At 39.6% G+C, this 14,655-nt stretch overlaps 1 long non-coding RNA gene across 1 annotated transcript; it reads left to right on the top strand.

Annotated features, from left to right (window-relative positions):
• The first annotated feature begins 8,368 nt into the window (after positions 1-8,368).
• LOC141981468 (uncharacterized) lies at positions 8,369-13,911 on the top strand. The gene is made up of 3 exons (XR_012637787.1): positions 8,369-8,486; positions 12,672-12,866; positions 13,385-13,911. It is a non-coding gene; the product is annotated as an uncharacterized LOC141981468 (long non-coding RNA).
• The last annotated feature ends 744 nt before the right edge of the window (positions 13,912-14,655 follow it).

Genomic DNA, 14,655 nt, shown 5'->3' with positions numbered 1-14,655 from the left:
CATTTATATACTGAAGAGATAATACAGGATAATCTTTTTTAAAAAGTATTTGTCTCTGTGACGGGCTGGACCCCCTGGGATGTCACCTGGTGTGCTGAGATGCCACTGAGTCAGACTATTCTGCCAGCCTGGGCCCCCTTTTACCTGGTCTTTCTGGGCTAGGCTCCCCTGCCTTTTCTAGCCAAGCAGACAGGCAGGGCCACACCCAGCTCTCAGAGAGACAGAGAGCTGCTCTGAGAAGGCTCAGCTTCAGGGGCTTGCCACAGCACCCAGCTGTCCACCCCCTCCCCTTGGAGTACAAACCCAAACTTATATGAAATTCGCCTCTTCCCTCAATATGGAGGAGGGTGTACACAACTTCTCACCCCCCCGCCCAGTTCGAAATCACATAAACTGGGTTATATGGTAAACCAGAAATAAATGTATTAACTATAAGAGGTGTATTTTAAGTAGTTAAGGAGGTAGCAGACAGAACAAGGCACATCACTAAGAAAATAAAACAGAGCATGCAAACTAAGGTTAATACACTGAAGAAACTGGTTACATGTGAGTTCTCACCATAAATGTTGTTCTAATAATCTTCTTCACAGGCCAGATGCCCTTCCAGCCTGGGCCCAGTTCTTTCCCCCAGTTCAGTCTTGTTTCCAGCAGTCATCTTGAGTGGGGCAGCAGGGGAGAACTGACGACATGAATTACCTCACTCCCCACCCTTAAATAGGATTTGCATAAGGCGGGAGTCCTTTGTTTCCTAGTTTGACGCCCCTCAGTTTCTTGTGGAAAAGCCAGTATCAGATGACATGGTCACATGCCTCTGTAGGACCCCTGTAGCCATTCTTCACAGGCTGACCCACATGTTCACAGGAAGACTAAGCTCTTTTACAGTCTCTTTTCTCTTGCTGATGGGCCATCCGCCCTGTCTGGCTTTTCCATTGTTGTACCTGAAGTGTTGGCAGGGAGCGTCACCCAAAGTAACATAGTTTAAATATAGATACATAGTCAATATTCCTAATTTCAGATACAGAAATGACACATGCATACAAATAAGATAATCATATTCAGTAAATTTTAACCTTTCTAAAGACATCTTACAAGAGTTATGTTGTTTAAAGCATATCTTACTTATGTCATATTCCTACCACAAGCACATTTTCATAAAGAATATGGAGTATAATGTCACAGCCTACTCATAAAGTGCATTTAGAATGCATGACAAAAAAGCAGAACAAATGGACCATGAACATACCTTACTACTTATGTATCTACTTAATATCCTGGTCACACTGACAAAATGTAATCTGTAGATGTTATGTGGAAACAAAGTCTGAAAGAAATTAATATTTAGGATGAATAGTGACTTCAACCAACCTTAATCCTGTTAACAGCTGACAATATAATTATGATATGTTACCTCTGTGCTTGTAGCACTGGAGTTTATACATTATTCAATGTACCTAAAGAACCATTCTCAATTAATATGAAATTTCTGAATGTGTTGTACTACACACTTAACTGAATGCAGACTGTAAAGTATTGCAAACAAAAGATTATGTTACTTATGCTTTCCAAGCAGGTATTTGCATAGACCGTTCAGTCTGAGTAAAATGTTTACCCTAAGATAACACTCCCATCTCTTACAATTTCCTTGGGGGCTTTTTGCAGAAGGCTGATTTCCAAAGCATATTTCTTGTTTTGCTCAATGTCAGGAGACACTTATTCAGTAAAAGATTAACGAAGATGTTTTCATTCAGAAGCGGTTTTTTTTTATTTTTTTTTTTATGGAAATCTAGGTTGAGAGTTGGCAGCTCTCTCCTAACAAAATTACTTGTAGTGACATTTTTTGTAATAGTCACCTGCCTTCTCCTTTCACTTAGCAATGGTCTCTGGACTGCTGTGGACCTGCAACAATTTCATAGTGACAGAATGATGAAAGATTGCACTTCAGCCAAATCCTTTTATGCTGCCTAATGAGTGGCTTTTTGTCCACAGTGGACATTATTTTAATTTGGCCTTAAGCAAAGCACTACTGTATGAGGTTTTGTTGACTGACAAAAGCAAGCTTTGTTTTCTATATGTGTAGTATGAAGATTTTATAACTGTGTATACATTAAATGCAAAATAAATATGCATTAATGCAATATTAAGAATGTGCAGTTTAGATCAAAATAGCCAAGAAGTGTAAAAGGTTATGGCTTGATTTTTCAGAGGTTGCTGTGCATTCACAACTTCCATTGTTATCAATGGGAGCATCCCTGAATATCTACTGATAAATTCTACAGTAGCATTAATTTAACCAAGTTGTACAACTTACACACTATATATATTTATCAATCTGAAGAGTCATGTAATAATTTGTACATTTTGCCAATGAAAACAGGAATAGGAAATAATGCTTATGGGAAACACACCCCAGATAATATTGCTGTAGAATGTTTAACATTTGTATTTCAAGACATTTTTTACATTTAAACTGCAACCTAATGTTATATTGGCATCATTTGTGAGAGGTTTTCACAAGAGGGTGGGGGGAGCACCGAGATACAATGTCTTTCTTGTTCCTTTGTGCATAGCAGCCATTTCCAGACTGTGCACTTGTACAAGGTGCAGGCACGAGTGTGCAGCAAGATTAAACTTTTTAAGTTACTCTTGGGCCTTAGAAAGGGTTAAGTAGCTTAAGTCTCTTTAAGTCCTTGTACCAGTTCAAAATGCTTAGAAAGCTCAATCTCTTTGGGCTTGTCAACAGTAGGAAGAACTGAGCTTGTAATTCTCCACCTGTGGTAAGAACAGTGAAAGCTGGAGTGCAGCCAGGGCATTGGTCTTGCACCCAGTACAGTCCAAAGCTAAAGATATTGTGCATCATTGGTAAAAAGTGACCTTAAAGCTACCCTACATGGGTAGCTGAGAATTTCCAAAACTCACTGTATTCTTTCAGTCCTCACCATTGTAATGGACTATAGGGACAAGTTAGAGCAGACCTTGGGAGTGATCTGGTCAGAGCAGCAGTAGATTGTTTTGGCAGCAGTATTTTTGATACTGGTGTTTCCGATAAGAAGTCACAGCAGCTGAGGCACATCATGACCATGGGGCATCAGTAGTAGTGACAGAAAAAAGGATGGGTTTAGGAGAAGGTGTTTTAGAGCAAGAATCAACAGCATCTGATAAGTCTCAGTGTGGCTGAAGGAGGAGAGAGAAAAATCTAACATCATGCTAGGATTATGAGCCTGAATAGTGGGAATAATTCTGGATTTTTCAGCAAAGATGGGGGAGAAATAAGAGGAGAGAATAGGGTATGTCTTTCAACATGTTGTAATTCCTGGGGGTTTTTTTCCCCCAAATCATCTGAGAGATGTCAGCGAGGCAGTCAGGGATTCAGTAGTCAGCAGAGTCAAAGAAAGATTGATTTTAGATTCCGGAGAATAGGGATAGTAGTTGGAAGAAATCAGAACTCTGAGGGACTCCAACCAAGCATAAGAGGGGAGAATGGTTGCTGCTGAACATGATGTTGAAGTTTCATTTTGTAGAGAAAGAGAGAGAATCAGGAGAGCCCAGCCCAAAAGCCAGTGGAGGTGAACATGATGATCTGTGTTAAAAGTTCCAGAAAATAAGAGATGGAGGGGAAAGAAGATTTGGACAAGAGGAAGTCACTGGTGACCCTAATTAAAACTGATTCAGTAGAGTTGAGGAGAAGGAAACCAGAGTACAATGAGGTCAGGACAGGGGAGAGAGATAATCAGTGCAACAGAAGTAGTCTACATAATGATGGATCTTGGAAGCAAACTGGAAAATCAGAAGATAGCAGTCATACTTTACATTTATAAATAGCTTGCAAGGGCTTATTAAATGATTAATGGGTGTTACATTACAGGATGACGTATTATAAACACATCATAAGAGGCGTGATAAGCAAACCATTGACCTGCTGGATTCTAAAATAATTGATTAACCCTTCATTAAACCATCTATTAATCAGTTAGTAACCTTTTATAAACCATTTATAAATGTTTCCTTAATATAACGTGACTAAGATAGCTGAGAGTAGAAACTTACTGAACTGAAAGACTGAGGTTGTCTTTGGACTGTTTTTCAGGTACACAGCTTGGTTTAAAATGTTAAGAGTTTTTAAAATAATGAGTTGGTTGTAAGAAGACAATGTTTCGGCATATAGGGTGTGTAGTAATTAGTGAGAAGAAAGAAAAATAAATTAGCTAAAGTACAGGGTTACTGACTGTGAATGCTGTGCCAACAATGCATATGTTCAAGAAGTGAATGTCTTAAGAAACAGAAAAGCAGGAAAGTGGATTATTGAAATATTACACTTTTTTAAGACATAACTTTGAGGACTAGGCATTCTCTATGAGTTTTTGTAATAGATGAGCATGAAAGGCAGTAGTTATACTGTAGGAAGCCAGATGATAAAGCAAAACCTTTGTACCTCTGATTCACTTATTATTTTTCAGTACTAAAAAAACAGTACCACATACTCAAATCCTAAGCACTTGAGTCAGTTCATCAAACGTAAAGTTCACTTAATTCAGCCTCGTACACCACAACTGATCAGGCAGTAGGTGGGTGGAGTGCACTGGGGTGAGCTAAATTCACCACCTCACTTGGACGGCAGTACAGTACTGAAGAGATGCCCACAAGCCCTGCTGTGGAACTTAAGTGGTTTGCAGGGCCTCGTATGAGGTGAATTTTATCAGAAGTATTCAGTTTTTCAGCAGGTGCAGTATTAGTCAAAGCCCCCTCCCTCTATTTATTTTTCCTTGGTAGGGGTAGAAGTGTTGATTAATAGCTTAAATCTGCTTTGAATATAGAATATAGTGTTTAGCAGCTTGAACTGGTTGCGTGCTACATGCAGTATTGAGGAACAAACAGATGGAGAGTTATTAAGGGGTTATACATTCTGTAGATTGTGTACTTGTGTGCCTAATGATATAGTATTTTCTGGTTTTACAGGACAAAATTATGCCTTCAGTTACCTAGGTTCATATGCAGAATAACTCCACTGACTAAAGGGGTTACACTACTGTAACTGAGAATTCATCCTTGGCCATTTTTTGTACAGTACTCTTGCTTATTTTAATTAGCAAAAATTACTATTACAGGTTGTCATAAATATAAAGGGAAGGGTAAACCCCTTTAAAATCCCTCCTGGCCAGAGGAAAAATCCTCTCACCTGTAAAGGGTTAAGAAGCTAAAGGTAACCTCTCTGGCACCTGACCAAAATGACCAATGAAGAGACAAGATACTTTCAAGAGCTGGGGGGAAGGAGAGAAACAAAGGGTCTCTGTCTGTCTATATGCTGTTTTTGCCGGGGATAGACCAGGAATGGAGTCTTAGATCTTTTAGTAAGTAATCTAGCTAGCTATGTGTTAGATTATGATTTCTTTAAATGGCTGAGAAAAGAATTGTGCTGAATAGAATAACTATTTCTGTCTGTGTATCTTTTTTGTAACTTAAGGTTTTGCCTAGAGGGATTCTCTGTGTTTTGAATCTAATTACCCTGTAAGGTATCTACCATCCTGATTTTACAGAGGGGATTTCTTTACTTCTATTTACTCCTATTTCTATTAAAAGTCTTCTTGTAAGAAAACTGAATGCTTTTTCATTGTTCTCAGATCCAAGGGTCTGGGTCTGTAGTCACCTAGGCAAATTGGTGAGGCTTTTTACCAAACCTTGTCCAGGAAGTGGGGTGCAAGGTTTTGGGAAGTATTTGGGGGGAAAGACATTTCCAAACAGCTCTTCCCCAGTAACCAGTATTTGTTTGGTGGTGGTAGCGGCCAATCCAAGGACAAAGGGTGGAATATTTTGTACCTTGGGGAAGTTTTGATCTAAGCTGGTAAAGATAAGCTTAGGAGGTTTTCATGCAGGTCCCCACATCTGTACCCTAGCGTTCAGAGTGGGGGAGGAACCTTGACACAGGTATTGTTCCATAAATATATTTTAATAAATGTAATATAGCATACCCTGTTAATGTAAGAAAATAATTCTAACATGCAGCCACTACCCACTGCATGGTAGCACCCTCTGCTCCCCCCAACACACACACACAATATTCTGTGCTATCTAACATATGACTTTCTTGTTTCAATGACAGTTTGGGCCATTTACGGCTTTAATGCATTTCAGAAGCTTAAATAAAGTGTCCCCGCAGTGTTTGAAGTGATTTTAGCAATTACAATGCATTTTTACACTATAAAGCATAAAGCACACTACCATCAATACTTACATATTTATAATTCATCCTATTTACAAAACCCTAGTCTTCCTTTAAATTAGTTAGAATGCACCTTTTATAGGACTATTGTTGGAAGCCAAGCAAGTTGCGTGTTTACAGATGAAGCACTGTTTTGTAGACAGGCTTAGTGTGAGTCTGTGCCAAAAAAATTATTTGAGAAGTCTCTGTATGTTAAAGACACTTTAGGTTGAAATGCAAGTCACTGATTGATGTGTCCTGGATTTTTGGAGCCCTGTTCTATAGTCTTAAAGATATGCAGACTTATTCTCCCTCTGATCTACTAATAGGTAGGATGGTTTCAACTGCATAGCACTTTATTTATATAAGCTTAAATGGCTACTGGTTTGGGGGTTTTCAAAAATATATCTGCATGTGAATTCTGTGAGAATTCGCTAATTTTCTTAGATTTTTATTTAAATGATAAAATACTACAATTAGTATACTATGTATAAGTAATATTGGTTTAAACACAGTGTGCTGCAAATACAAAGTTGATGGAAGGAGATTGCTTTGCCTCTATGTAGTTCCATTCTTTCTCTGCAAAAAACACACACACAAACAAAACAAAAACTGGCAGGGTTGACTTTTGTTCCTGAATGTTAAACACACTTTTGCAAAGTAATCGATTCTCCTCCCCACCGCGCTTCATGTAAAAAGGTGGTGCAGCAATTCTTTTAACCCCCCCTGTGGGTCAATACCTGCTAACAAGGTAGTTAACAGAACAGCTTGCAGAATGATACTGACAAATTTCTGCTGGCTCATTTTGGCTCATGAACCTTCTTAATTCCTCCAGGGTATGAGAGAAGTGGGAGTTGCACTTTTGGTACAGAACACGGTGGGCTAGGATGAAAAGGACCTTCAAGGAAGTTTTAGGATCAATTTTGGGTTACTTTTTATTATTTGAGTTACTAAAAAAGCTAGACCCCAGGAAGGATTTTAGGTAGGGACTAAACATAGTATTTGTGGATTCTGTTCAGAGTAGGGTGAGGAGGACTTCATCTGCTTATATCACCCTAAAAATGTCTTGTGTTTCTCATGCAAATTGCTTATCAAAAGATTTCATATAAACCACTTTAAACTCCAGCATTTAAGGGGGAGATTTTGAAAGTCACAATGGGTAGTTAGGCACCCAACTCCCATTGACTCATAGACACCAACTCTGTGAGTGCTGCAGGGTTCAAGTACCCACACACAAAAATAGTGGGTGCTCAGCACCCATGAGCCACCAGTAGGTGGCAGGAGCACATACATGGCAGACAGTGAAACTGGAAGGCAGAAAGCACCAACTGGCAAAAATAAAAGTCCGTTGACTGTAATATTGAACTGCCCTTTATGCCTTTTGACTGTTCTTAAATTTTAAGGGTGATATTTTCAATCACCTACGTATGTCTACCTTTTGTCTTACCTTGATGTAGGAGGACATATGAACCTCCCACAACTTTGCCTGAGGACTATTACTTTCCTGAGTAAACTCATACTTTTCAACTAAAGGGCCTGCAGTCATAATGCTTATGTTTGTTCTGCTCTCAGCTGACACCAATTTTGAATCATGCAATCACAGATCAGGGAACTAAGACCTTTTGGACCATCTAAACTAATCTGCAGTTTTCTTGAGGATTGTCCTCAACATTAATTTATTAAGGGTTAACTAGTCCGTTTTTTAATACTATTGCAATGACGATTTAGGGCTCAATCCAATTCAAGTCAGTGGGTGTCTTTCCATTGATTTCAATAGGCATTAGATTAAGCCCTCAGAGACACTCCTAGGCAAATTACCCCATTGTTACAATTAGAATATGTTCCTATTTTAACCCCCTGGATTCCCTTCTGCATTACTATCATTAATGAGTTCTGGTTGTTCCAATTAAATTACTTGTCTATCTCCCACTTCCCTGCATTACCTTGAATTTTTCTTAATCAAATCTGCTCTTTGGGGGCTTGGAACTGTAAAGTACAGTGGACCTCCTTACTTAGTCAATAGAAGTTATGGCCACCTCACCTCTTGGGAGGCTCTCAGCTTTCTATGAGTGAACATTGAAAGGCGCAAACCCACCATTATTTTCCCATGCAGCTCAAGTCCGTCATTTGTAATCATCATCACCCAGCCCTGGGACCAAGAGAGCCAAGATCCACCAAGCTACCAGACTGGCTGTTTGTCACCATGGTGAATCTTTATGGCTTCAGATGTGTTTAACCTTAGAACAAGCAGTCTTGAATGCCTTCAATCAATTTGAATTTCCAAAGAATCCTGGTACATTTTTGAAGTCTTCTACAAATGCTGTTTTTTAAGGACCACATTACTTTCAAAGTCAGCCAATGTAATATTAAGTACAGTACTCACATTTTGTGTCCAAAAGGTTTGGTATTTTAAAATATTAAACATCACTAAATCTTTGTTTAAAAAAAAGCATGTTTTAAATAGTAATTTTTGCTCTAAGGTAATTGACCTTGAAGCTGCTACATCTTCTTGCATTGCTGTAAAGATGCAAAAGAAGGAACTCATTTGTAAAAGACATTTTGATGAAAGGCAAGCATTTAGTAAACTTAGCATGCCTATTATGTAGCTCCCAAGTAGTGAGTACGCATAATGACAGGTAATTGAAGAAAACAGAATGTTAGAGTACAAACCAGAAAATATGGCGTAGTTTTAAACTGTGGCACCAGGAGCTTCTGGAGTAAAATACTGGGAATAATTTGCCATTTATTTCAGTGGTGCCAAGGTTTCATCGCTGGTGATAGTTTTTTATTCACTATGCAAATTTCTAAAAGGTTTGTGCATGTTTTTAAATTTCATTGCATATCCTTAGGTCTTGATTCATTCACATTAATAAGTGTGTAGAAAGAAAGTGGTTTCACGAAACACTGCTGTCTTTCCATCTTCCAGATTAACTAAACCATCTCTTTTGAATGTCCTTTCCTTGACACATAATAATGACTATTGTTCATGCTCAAGTAAATCGTCATTTATGGCATTCACGACGAAAGTACATACGGATATAAGTATAACATGGTGCTTTATCCTTGTAATGTAATTAATGAAAGTAAATTCTGATCAAGCAGTTACATCAGCACATTTGGAACTACGTCTCCTGGGTTGTCTTTTTGGCTTTACCAGTTATGCACTGGTTGACATTGTACATATTACTTAACAACACCATGTATCAATTGACTCATATACGAAAGGAGTCCCAATAATATTGTCTATGTACCAGGGTAGGGGAATGCTGAGGTAGTATTATGTATAACATTATTGTACTCACCTTCTTTGTGCACCTAACTTTAACTCTTTAATGAAGCACAGGCCCCAGTTTTATCTATTCATAAGTTTTTGAAAGGCACAGAGTATTCCAACTAAAGTCCATGTCTCCTGCTCACTACTTATCTCCCTTTCTTTGGGCAAAAGTCAAAAGCTGAAGTATAAAGTATGTGTTATATTTACTTTCCTCGGAGGAGTCTAGTAAGCCATAATTAATATTAGATCTTCTAACTAAAGATGCTATATAAAAGCAAATTATTCTTTTTTACTTGAATCGTAGATAATAAATTAACTGTACATAGTGTCAAAGACCTTGTGAGCTATATATTTAGAATGGAGGATTATTTTTAATACACTTACTACCCATGAAAAACCATTTGTGCTACAGTGTGTTGAGATATCCCAAACTCCCAAAGGTACAGTATTTCAGCGCTTTTCTAGTTATGACCCAAATGTATTATCATCTGTTATCTTAGCTTTCTTGTTGTCCTCACTTGTTCATATGTCTCTTGTGATGAGAGATGTCACTGGAGCACTGTTCCAGTTCCTTGCCATTAAAGAAATTTTGCACTGCCTTACTTTGGTACAACTTATCTAAATTATATCCTCAGAGACTATTTGCAAATGAGATTCAGTTCCTCACTGTCATGCCCTTCAAATCTGTTTCTACCTGTAATGACTGGGGAAATTGTTTCAGAACTTCTTTCAGGTAGTACATAGCAATACATGACCCAAAAACCTAATGCTTCTGAACTCTCAAAGAAAATGTTTGTTTGTGAGACTGACAGAAGAAGAGGCTATTAAAGGAACTTCGATCTGAAAAGCAAAAGGTTTGCAGTTATTTACATAAAGTAAAATAAATTAAATTATGTTTAAAGCTCATTAAAATACCTTACCTGTAATAATTAGGCAAAGGAAAAACTCCCTTCAATGTTTCCCAAAGTAGATGATTTTTCTGTGATATTTAAATGAATGAGTGGTGCATTTTGGCCACAAGCAACATCAAAGTGTGCTATTCATGTTCTGGGATTAATGCCCTTCTGGTGCTGAAGTTAATCATCTTCACAATTATCCAATTATATGGGGAAAGTTAAGCTATCTTTTTATAGAGGAAAAGTGAAAGTCCCTGGGGTTGCTATTCAGATTGGAAGTAAACCAAATCTCTCTAAGAAACAGAAAAGATCTTATTCATTTTATGATTCCTGGGATGATCTGTGCACATAACCCTAGGCAATTTCATTGCACCTCTGGTGAAAGTTAAAGACTTTAAAAATGCTTCACATCATATTCATTAGATTTTCTTGGGTTCCGACTTCCAATGCGGTATTACTTACAGAATATTAGGAGAAAACCTACAATTAGTAATGAGTAACTGAGGCTCTGGAAGCTTTGGTTTCCCATTACATTTGAATTATTCATTAGAATTTACTGCACTGTAGCCCAGATTATAAAAAACGAGCAAAACACCCTACCCCCAAATATCAACAACAACAAAAACCCCTTTGTCTTTCTTCATCCAGAGGGAGATGGAACTGGGGACAGAATGCATAAAACTAACCAGCAAGATCATTTTCCATTCGGAGCTCATTGATTCATCTGATAGCAGGAACCTTCCTTCATATTTTGTCCGTAAATTACATGTCCTGATGTTACAGAATTAAAAGGATGTATATTAGATTGTATGAATTATTCACAGGAAACCATGGAAATAGGAAAGACCATCAGACACAATGAATAGCAATGCTATTAATTCCAGTTCAGATTAATATTCAGCAAGTCATATATGCAGTAGATGAAACCATGAAAGCTATGATCAAATAATACTGAGTTTAATTTCAATCCACAACATCATTTACAGCAGTGGTTCTCAACCAGAGGGTACATGGGGGTATGCAGAGGTCTTCCAGGGGGTACATAAACTCATCTAGATATTTGCCTTGTTTTACAACAGGCTAAATAAAAAGCGCTAGCAAAGTCAGTAGAAACTAAAATTTCATACAGACAATGACTTGTTTATATTGCTCTATATACTATACCAGGGATTCTCAAACTGGGGGTCAGGACCCCTCAGGGGGTCGTGAGGTTATTACATGGGGGGGGGTCATGAGCTTTCAGCCTCCACCCCAAACCTCACTTTGCCTCCAGCATTTATAATGGTGTTAAATATATTAAAAGGCGTTTTCAATTTATAAGGGGGTCACACTCAGAAGCTTGCTATGTGAAAGAGGTCACCAGTACAAAAGTTTGAGAACCACTGTACTATACACTGAAATGTAAGTACAATATTTATATTCCAGTTGATTTATTTTATAACTACATGGTAAAAATGAGAAAGTAAGCAATTTTTCAGTAATAGTGTGCTGTGACACTTTTGTATTTTTATATCTGATTTTGTAAGCAAATAGTTTGAAACTTGGGGGTATGCAAGACAAATCAGACTCCTGAAAGTGGTACAGTAGTCTGGAAAGGTTGAGAGCCACAGATTTAGAGCAGCAAAGCATAAAATTACAAGCTTCCTCCTCCCCAGCTTTTTCCCAAAGCATTATACTGGACATAGAGATTTTAGCACTTTGTTGTGCAAAATAACTTTCCCTTAGGGAAGACTTCTGCAATATTATATTATATATGCATAACTGGATGAAGGAGAGACAGAGGGGTTTTTTTGCATAAGGAATAAACTGCAATTTTGGAGAAATCATAATATAAGTCTGCACTGAAGCTGCAAGGTGAAACTTCCAGCCCGAGTAGAGATACCTGTGCTAGCTATAATGGAGATAGCGAGCTAAAAATAGAAGGGTAGCCACTCAGGTGTGAGCTGCAGAAGGGGCTAGCTGCCCAAGTATGAATCTGGATTATACTGGGCGGCTATTTGCTGCAGTCTGGCGCCACACATAATATCACAGATACCTGCATTAGCTCTGATAACACTAAAAATAAAAGAGTATGTCTACTCAAGATGGAAATTTCCCCTTCCAGCTTTAGGGTAGACATACCTGTAGTACTATAAATAAAGACTTTATCACAATTAATATGCAAAAGAGGGCAGAATTAAGGTTGCACATACATTAACTTTAGCATTTTCTCACTTTTGACTTCTTCATTTTGCAAGTTTAACATTTTCACCTATATGACAATAAAATATATTATTGTAACCTAAATCTTTCTCCCGGGTGCTGTTAGTCTAGGGGTTCTTCTTAAAATGAAGACAAAGCTCACTGGAGAACAAAGAGGAGGAGGAGGAGGACAGTGCACAGGTGGCAAGTGGGGAATCTGTTTTCCCCCCTAGCCAGGAACTATTCTTAATGCTGGAGCCAATAGCCTTCCCCCACTCCCAAGGCATGCTCCTGGACCATGACCCTGGAGAAGGCACTTCTGGTGAGTGAGAGCTTGATTGGAGCCACGTGGTGGGGGGTGGGGGAAAACCCGGCCGCGCTGGGCTGTTCGCGTTTAGTTTAAAGGACTCATCCCTGCTCAGAGCCTCATTAGAGCCCCACGGTGGGTGGGTGTGGGGGGAGGGTGTTGTGTGAAGTGATCATCCCAGAGAGCCCGCAGGCCCTCCTTTTATATGGCAAACCCACCAGGCATTGCTTGCTATGGGAAAGGGTGCCTGGCAGTTTGAAAGCATTGAAATGAATGCAGAAGAAGCAGAACCCCGCGTGCCCCTAGGGCTTACCATGGCTGGCTACAAGCTGAATTCTGTTGCCCGGCCGCATGTGATGGCTTACTCACACCAAAGTGGCAGGCACTTCAGTATAAGAGGCAAAATGCGACCTTGTAGAGAAAGACCATGTGCAATGTACTATGAATTGCCTGTTTCACTGAGAAAGAGTGTCCCCTTTGTTCTCTAAAATGTATCTTTTAAAATACTACCCTCCCTTTTTCTCCTCCCACAGCAGGTGCAAATGTTTCAATGCAGCCCCTATCTATTCCGTCCCAGAGGCTGGCCCAGATTAGAAGGCATAAAAAACGAACTCGGGACGACATGTTTGCCGAGCTCATGCAGTTCTCCCGCACTGATAGGGCCCAGCTGAATGCGTGGAGAAAAACAATTGTGGAGTCACATAAAGCGTTACATGAATACGAAGAGAGGAGGGCCATGCGCGATGAGAGCAGGTAGGATGCTATGGTCAAGCTCAGGGGGGAGCAAACTGACATGCTCTACTGTATGGTGGCTCTAATGCGGGAAAGGCAGCAAGACCACAGACTGCTGCTGCAGCCTGTGTAAAACTGCCCTCTCTCCTCCCCAAGTTCCATAGCATCCTCACCCAGACGCCGGAGAACATGGGGGTGGGGAGGCTATGGGGACCCACAGTGTCAACCCCAGAGGATTGCGCAAACAGCAGAAAGTGGGCATATCCTAAATTTTGATTTGGTTTCTGGACTTGTCCTTCCCTCTTCCTCCACCCCCCCAACCCAATACCCCCCCTCCACCATCTAGCTTCTGATTTCTCTCAATGTTTTGTGCAACAAATAATAAATAATGGTTTTTAAACAATTGTGACTTTATTTCCTTTCATTCATATATATATATATATAGGGGGTGGGTAACTTTAAGAGAAACAAACACAACTGTCACACCGTACCCTGGCCAGCCATGAAACTGGCTTTCAAAGCTTCTCTGATGTGCAGCGCGCCCTGCTGGGCTATTCTAATCACCTTGTTGTCTGGCTGTGCGAAACTGGCCACCAGGCGAGTTGCCTCAACCTCCCACCCTGCCATAAATGTCTCCCCTTTACTCTCACACATATTGTGGAGCACACAACAAGCAGCAATTACAATTGGAATATTGGTTGTGCTGAGATCTAACCGAGTCAGTAAACTGCCCCAGCGCGCTTTCAAACATCCAAAAGCACATTCTACCACCATTCTGCACTTGCTCAGACTATAGTTGAACTGCTCCTTATTACTGTGCAGGGTGTCTGTGTACGGCTTCATGAGACATGGCATTAAGGGGTAGGCTGGGTCCCCAATGATAACTATAGGCATTTCAACATCCCCAACAGTAATTTTCTGCTCTGGGAAGTAAGTTCCTTCCTGAAGCTGTTCAAACAGACAGAGTTCCTGAAGATGAGAGCATCATGCACCTTTCCCAGCCATCCCACACTGATGTCGGTGAAACATCCCTTGTGATCCACCAGTGCTTGCAGCACCATTGAAAAGTACC

Source organism: Natator depressus, chromosome 2 (genome assembly GCF_965152275.1).
Source record: "Natator depressus isolate rNatDep1 chromosome 2, rNatDep2.hap1, whole genome shotgun sequence".
Taxonomy (NCBI): domain Eukaryota; kingdom Metazoa; phylum Chordata; order Testudines; family Cheloniidae; genus Natator; species Natator depressus.
Note: the sequence above shows the minus strand (reverse complement) of the source record. Positions and strands in the feature narration are given on the sequence as shown.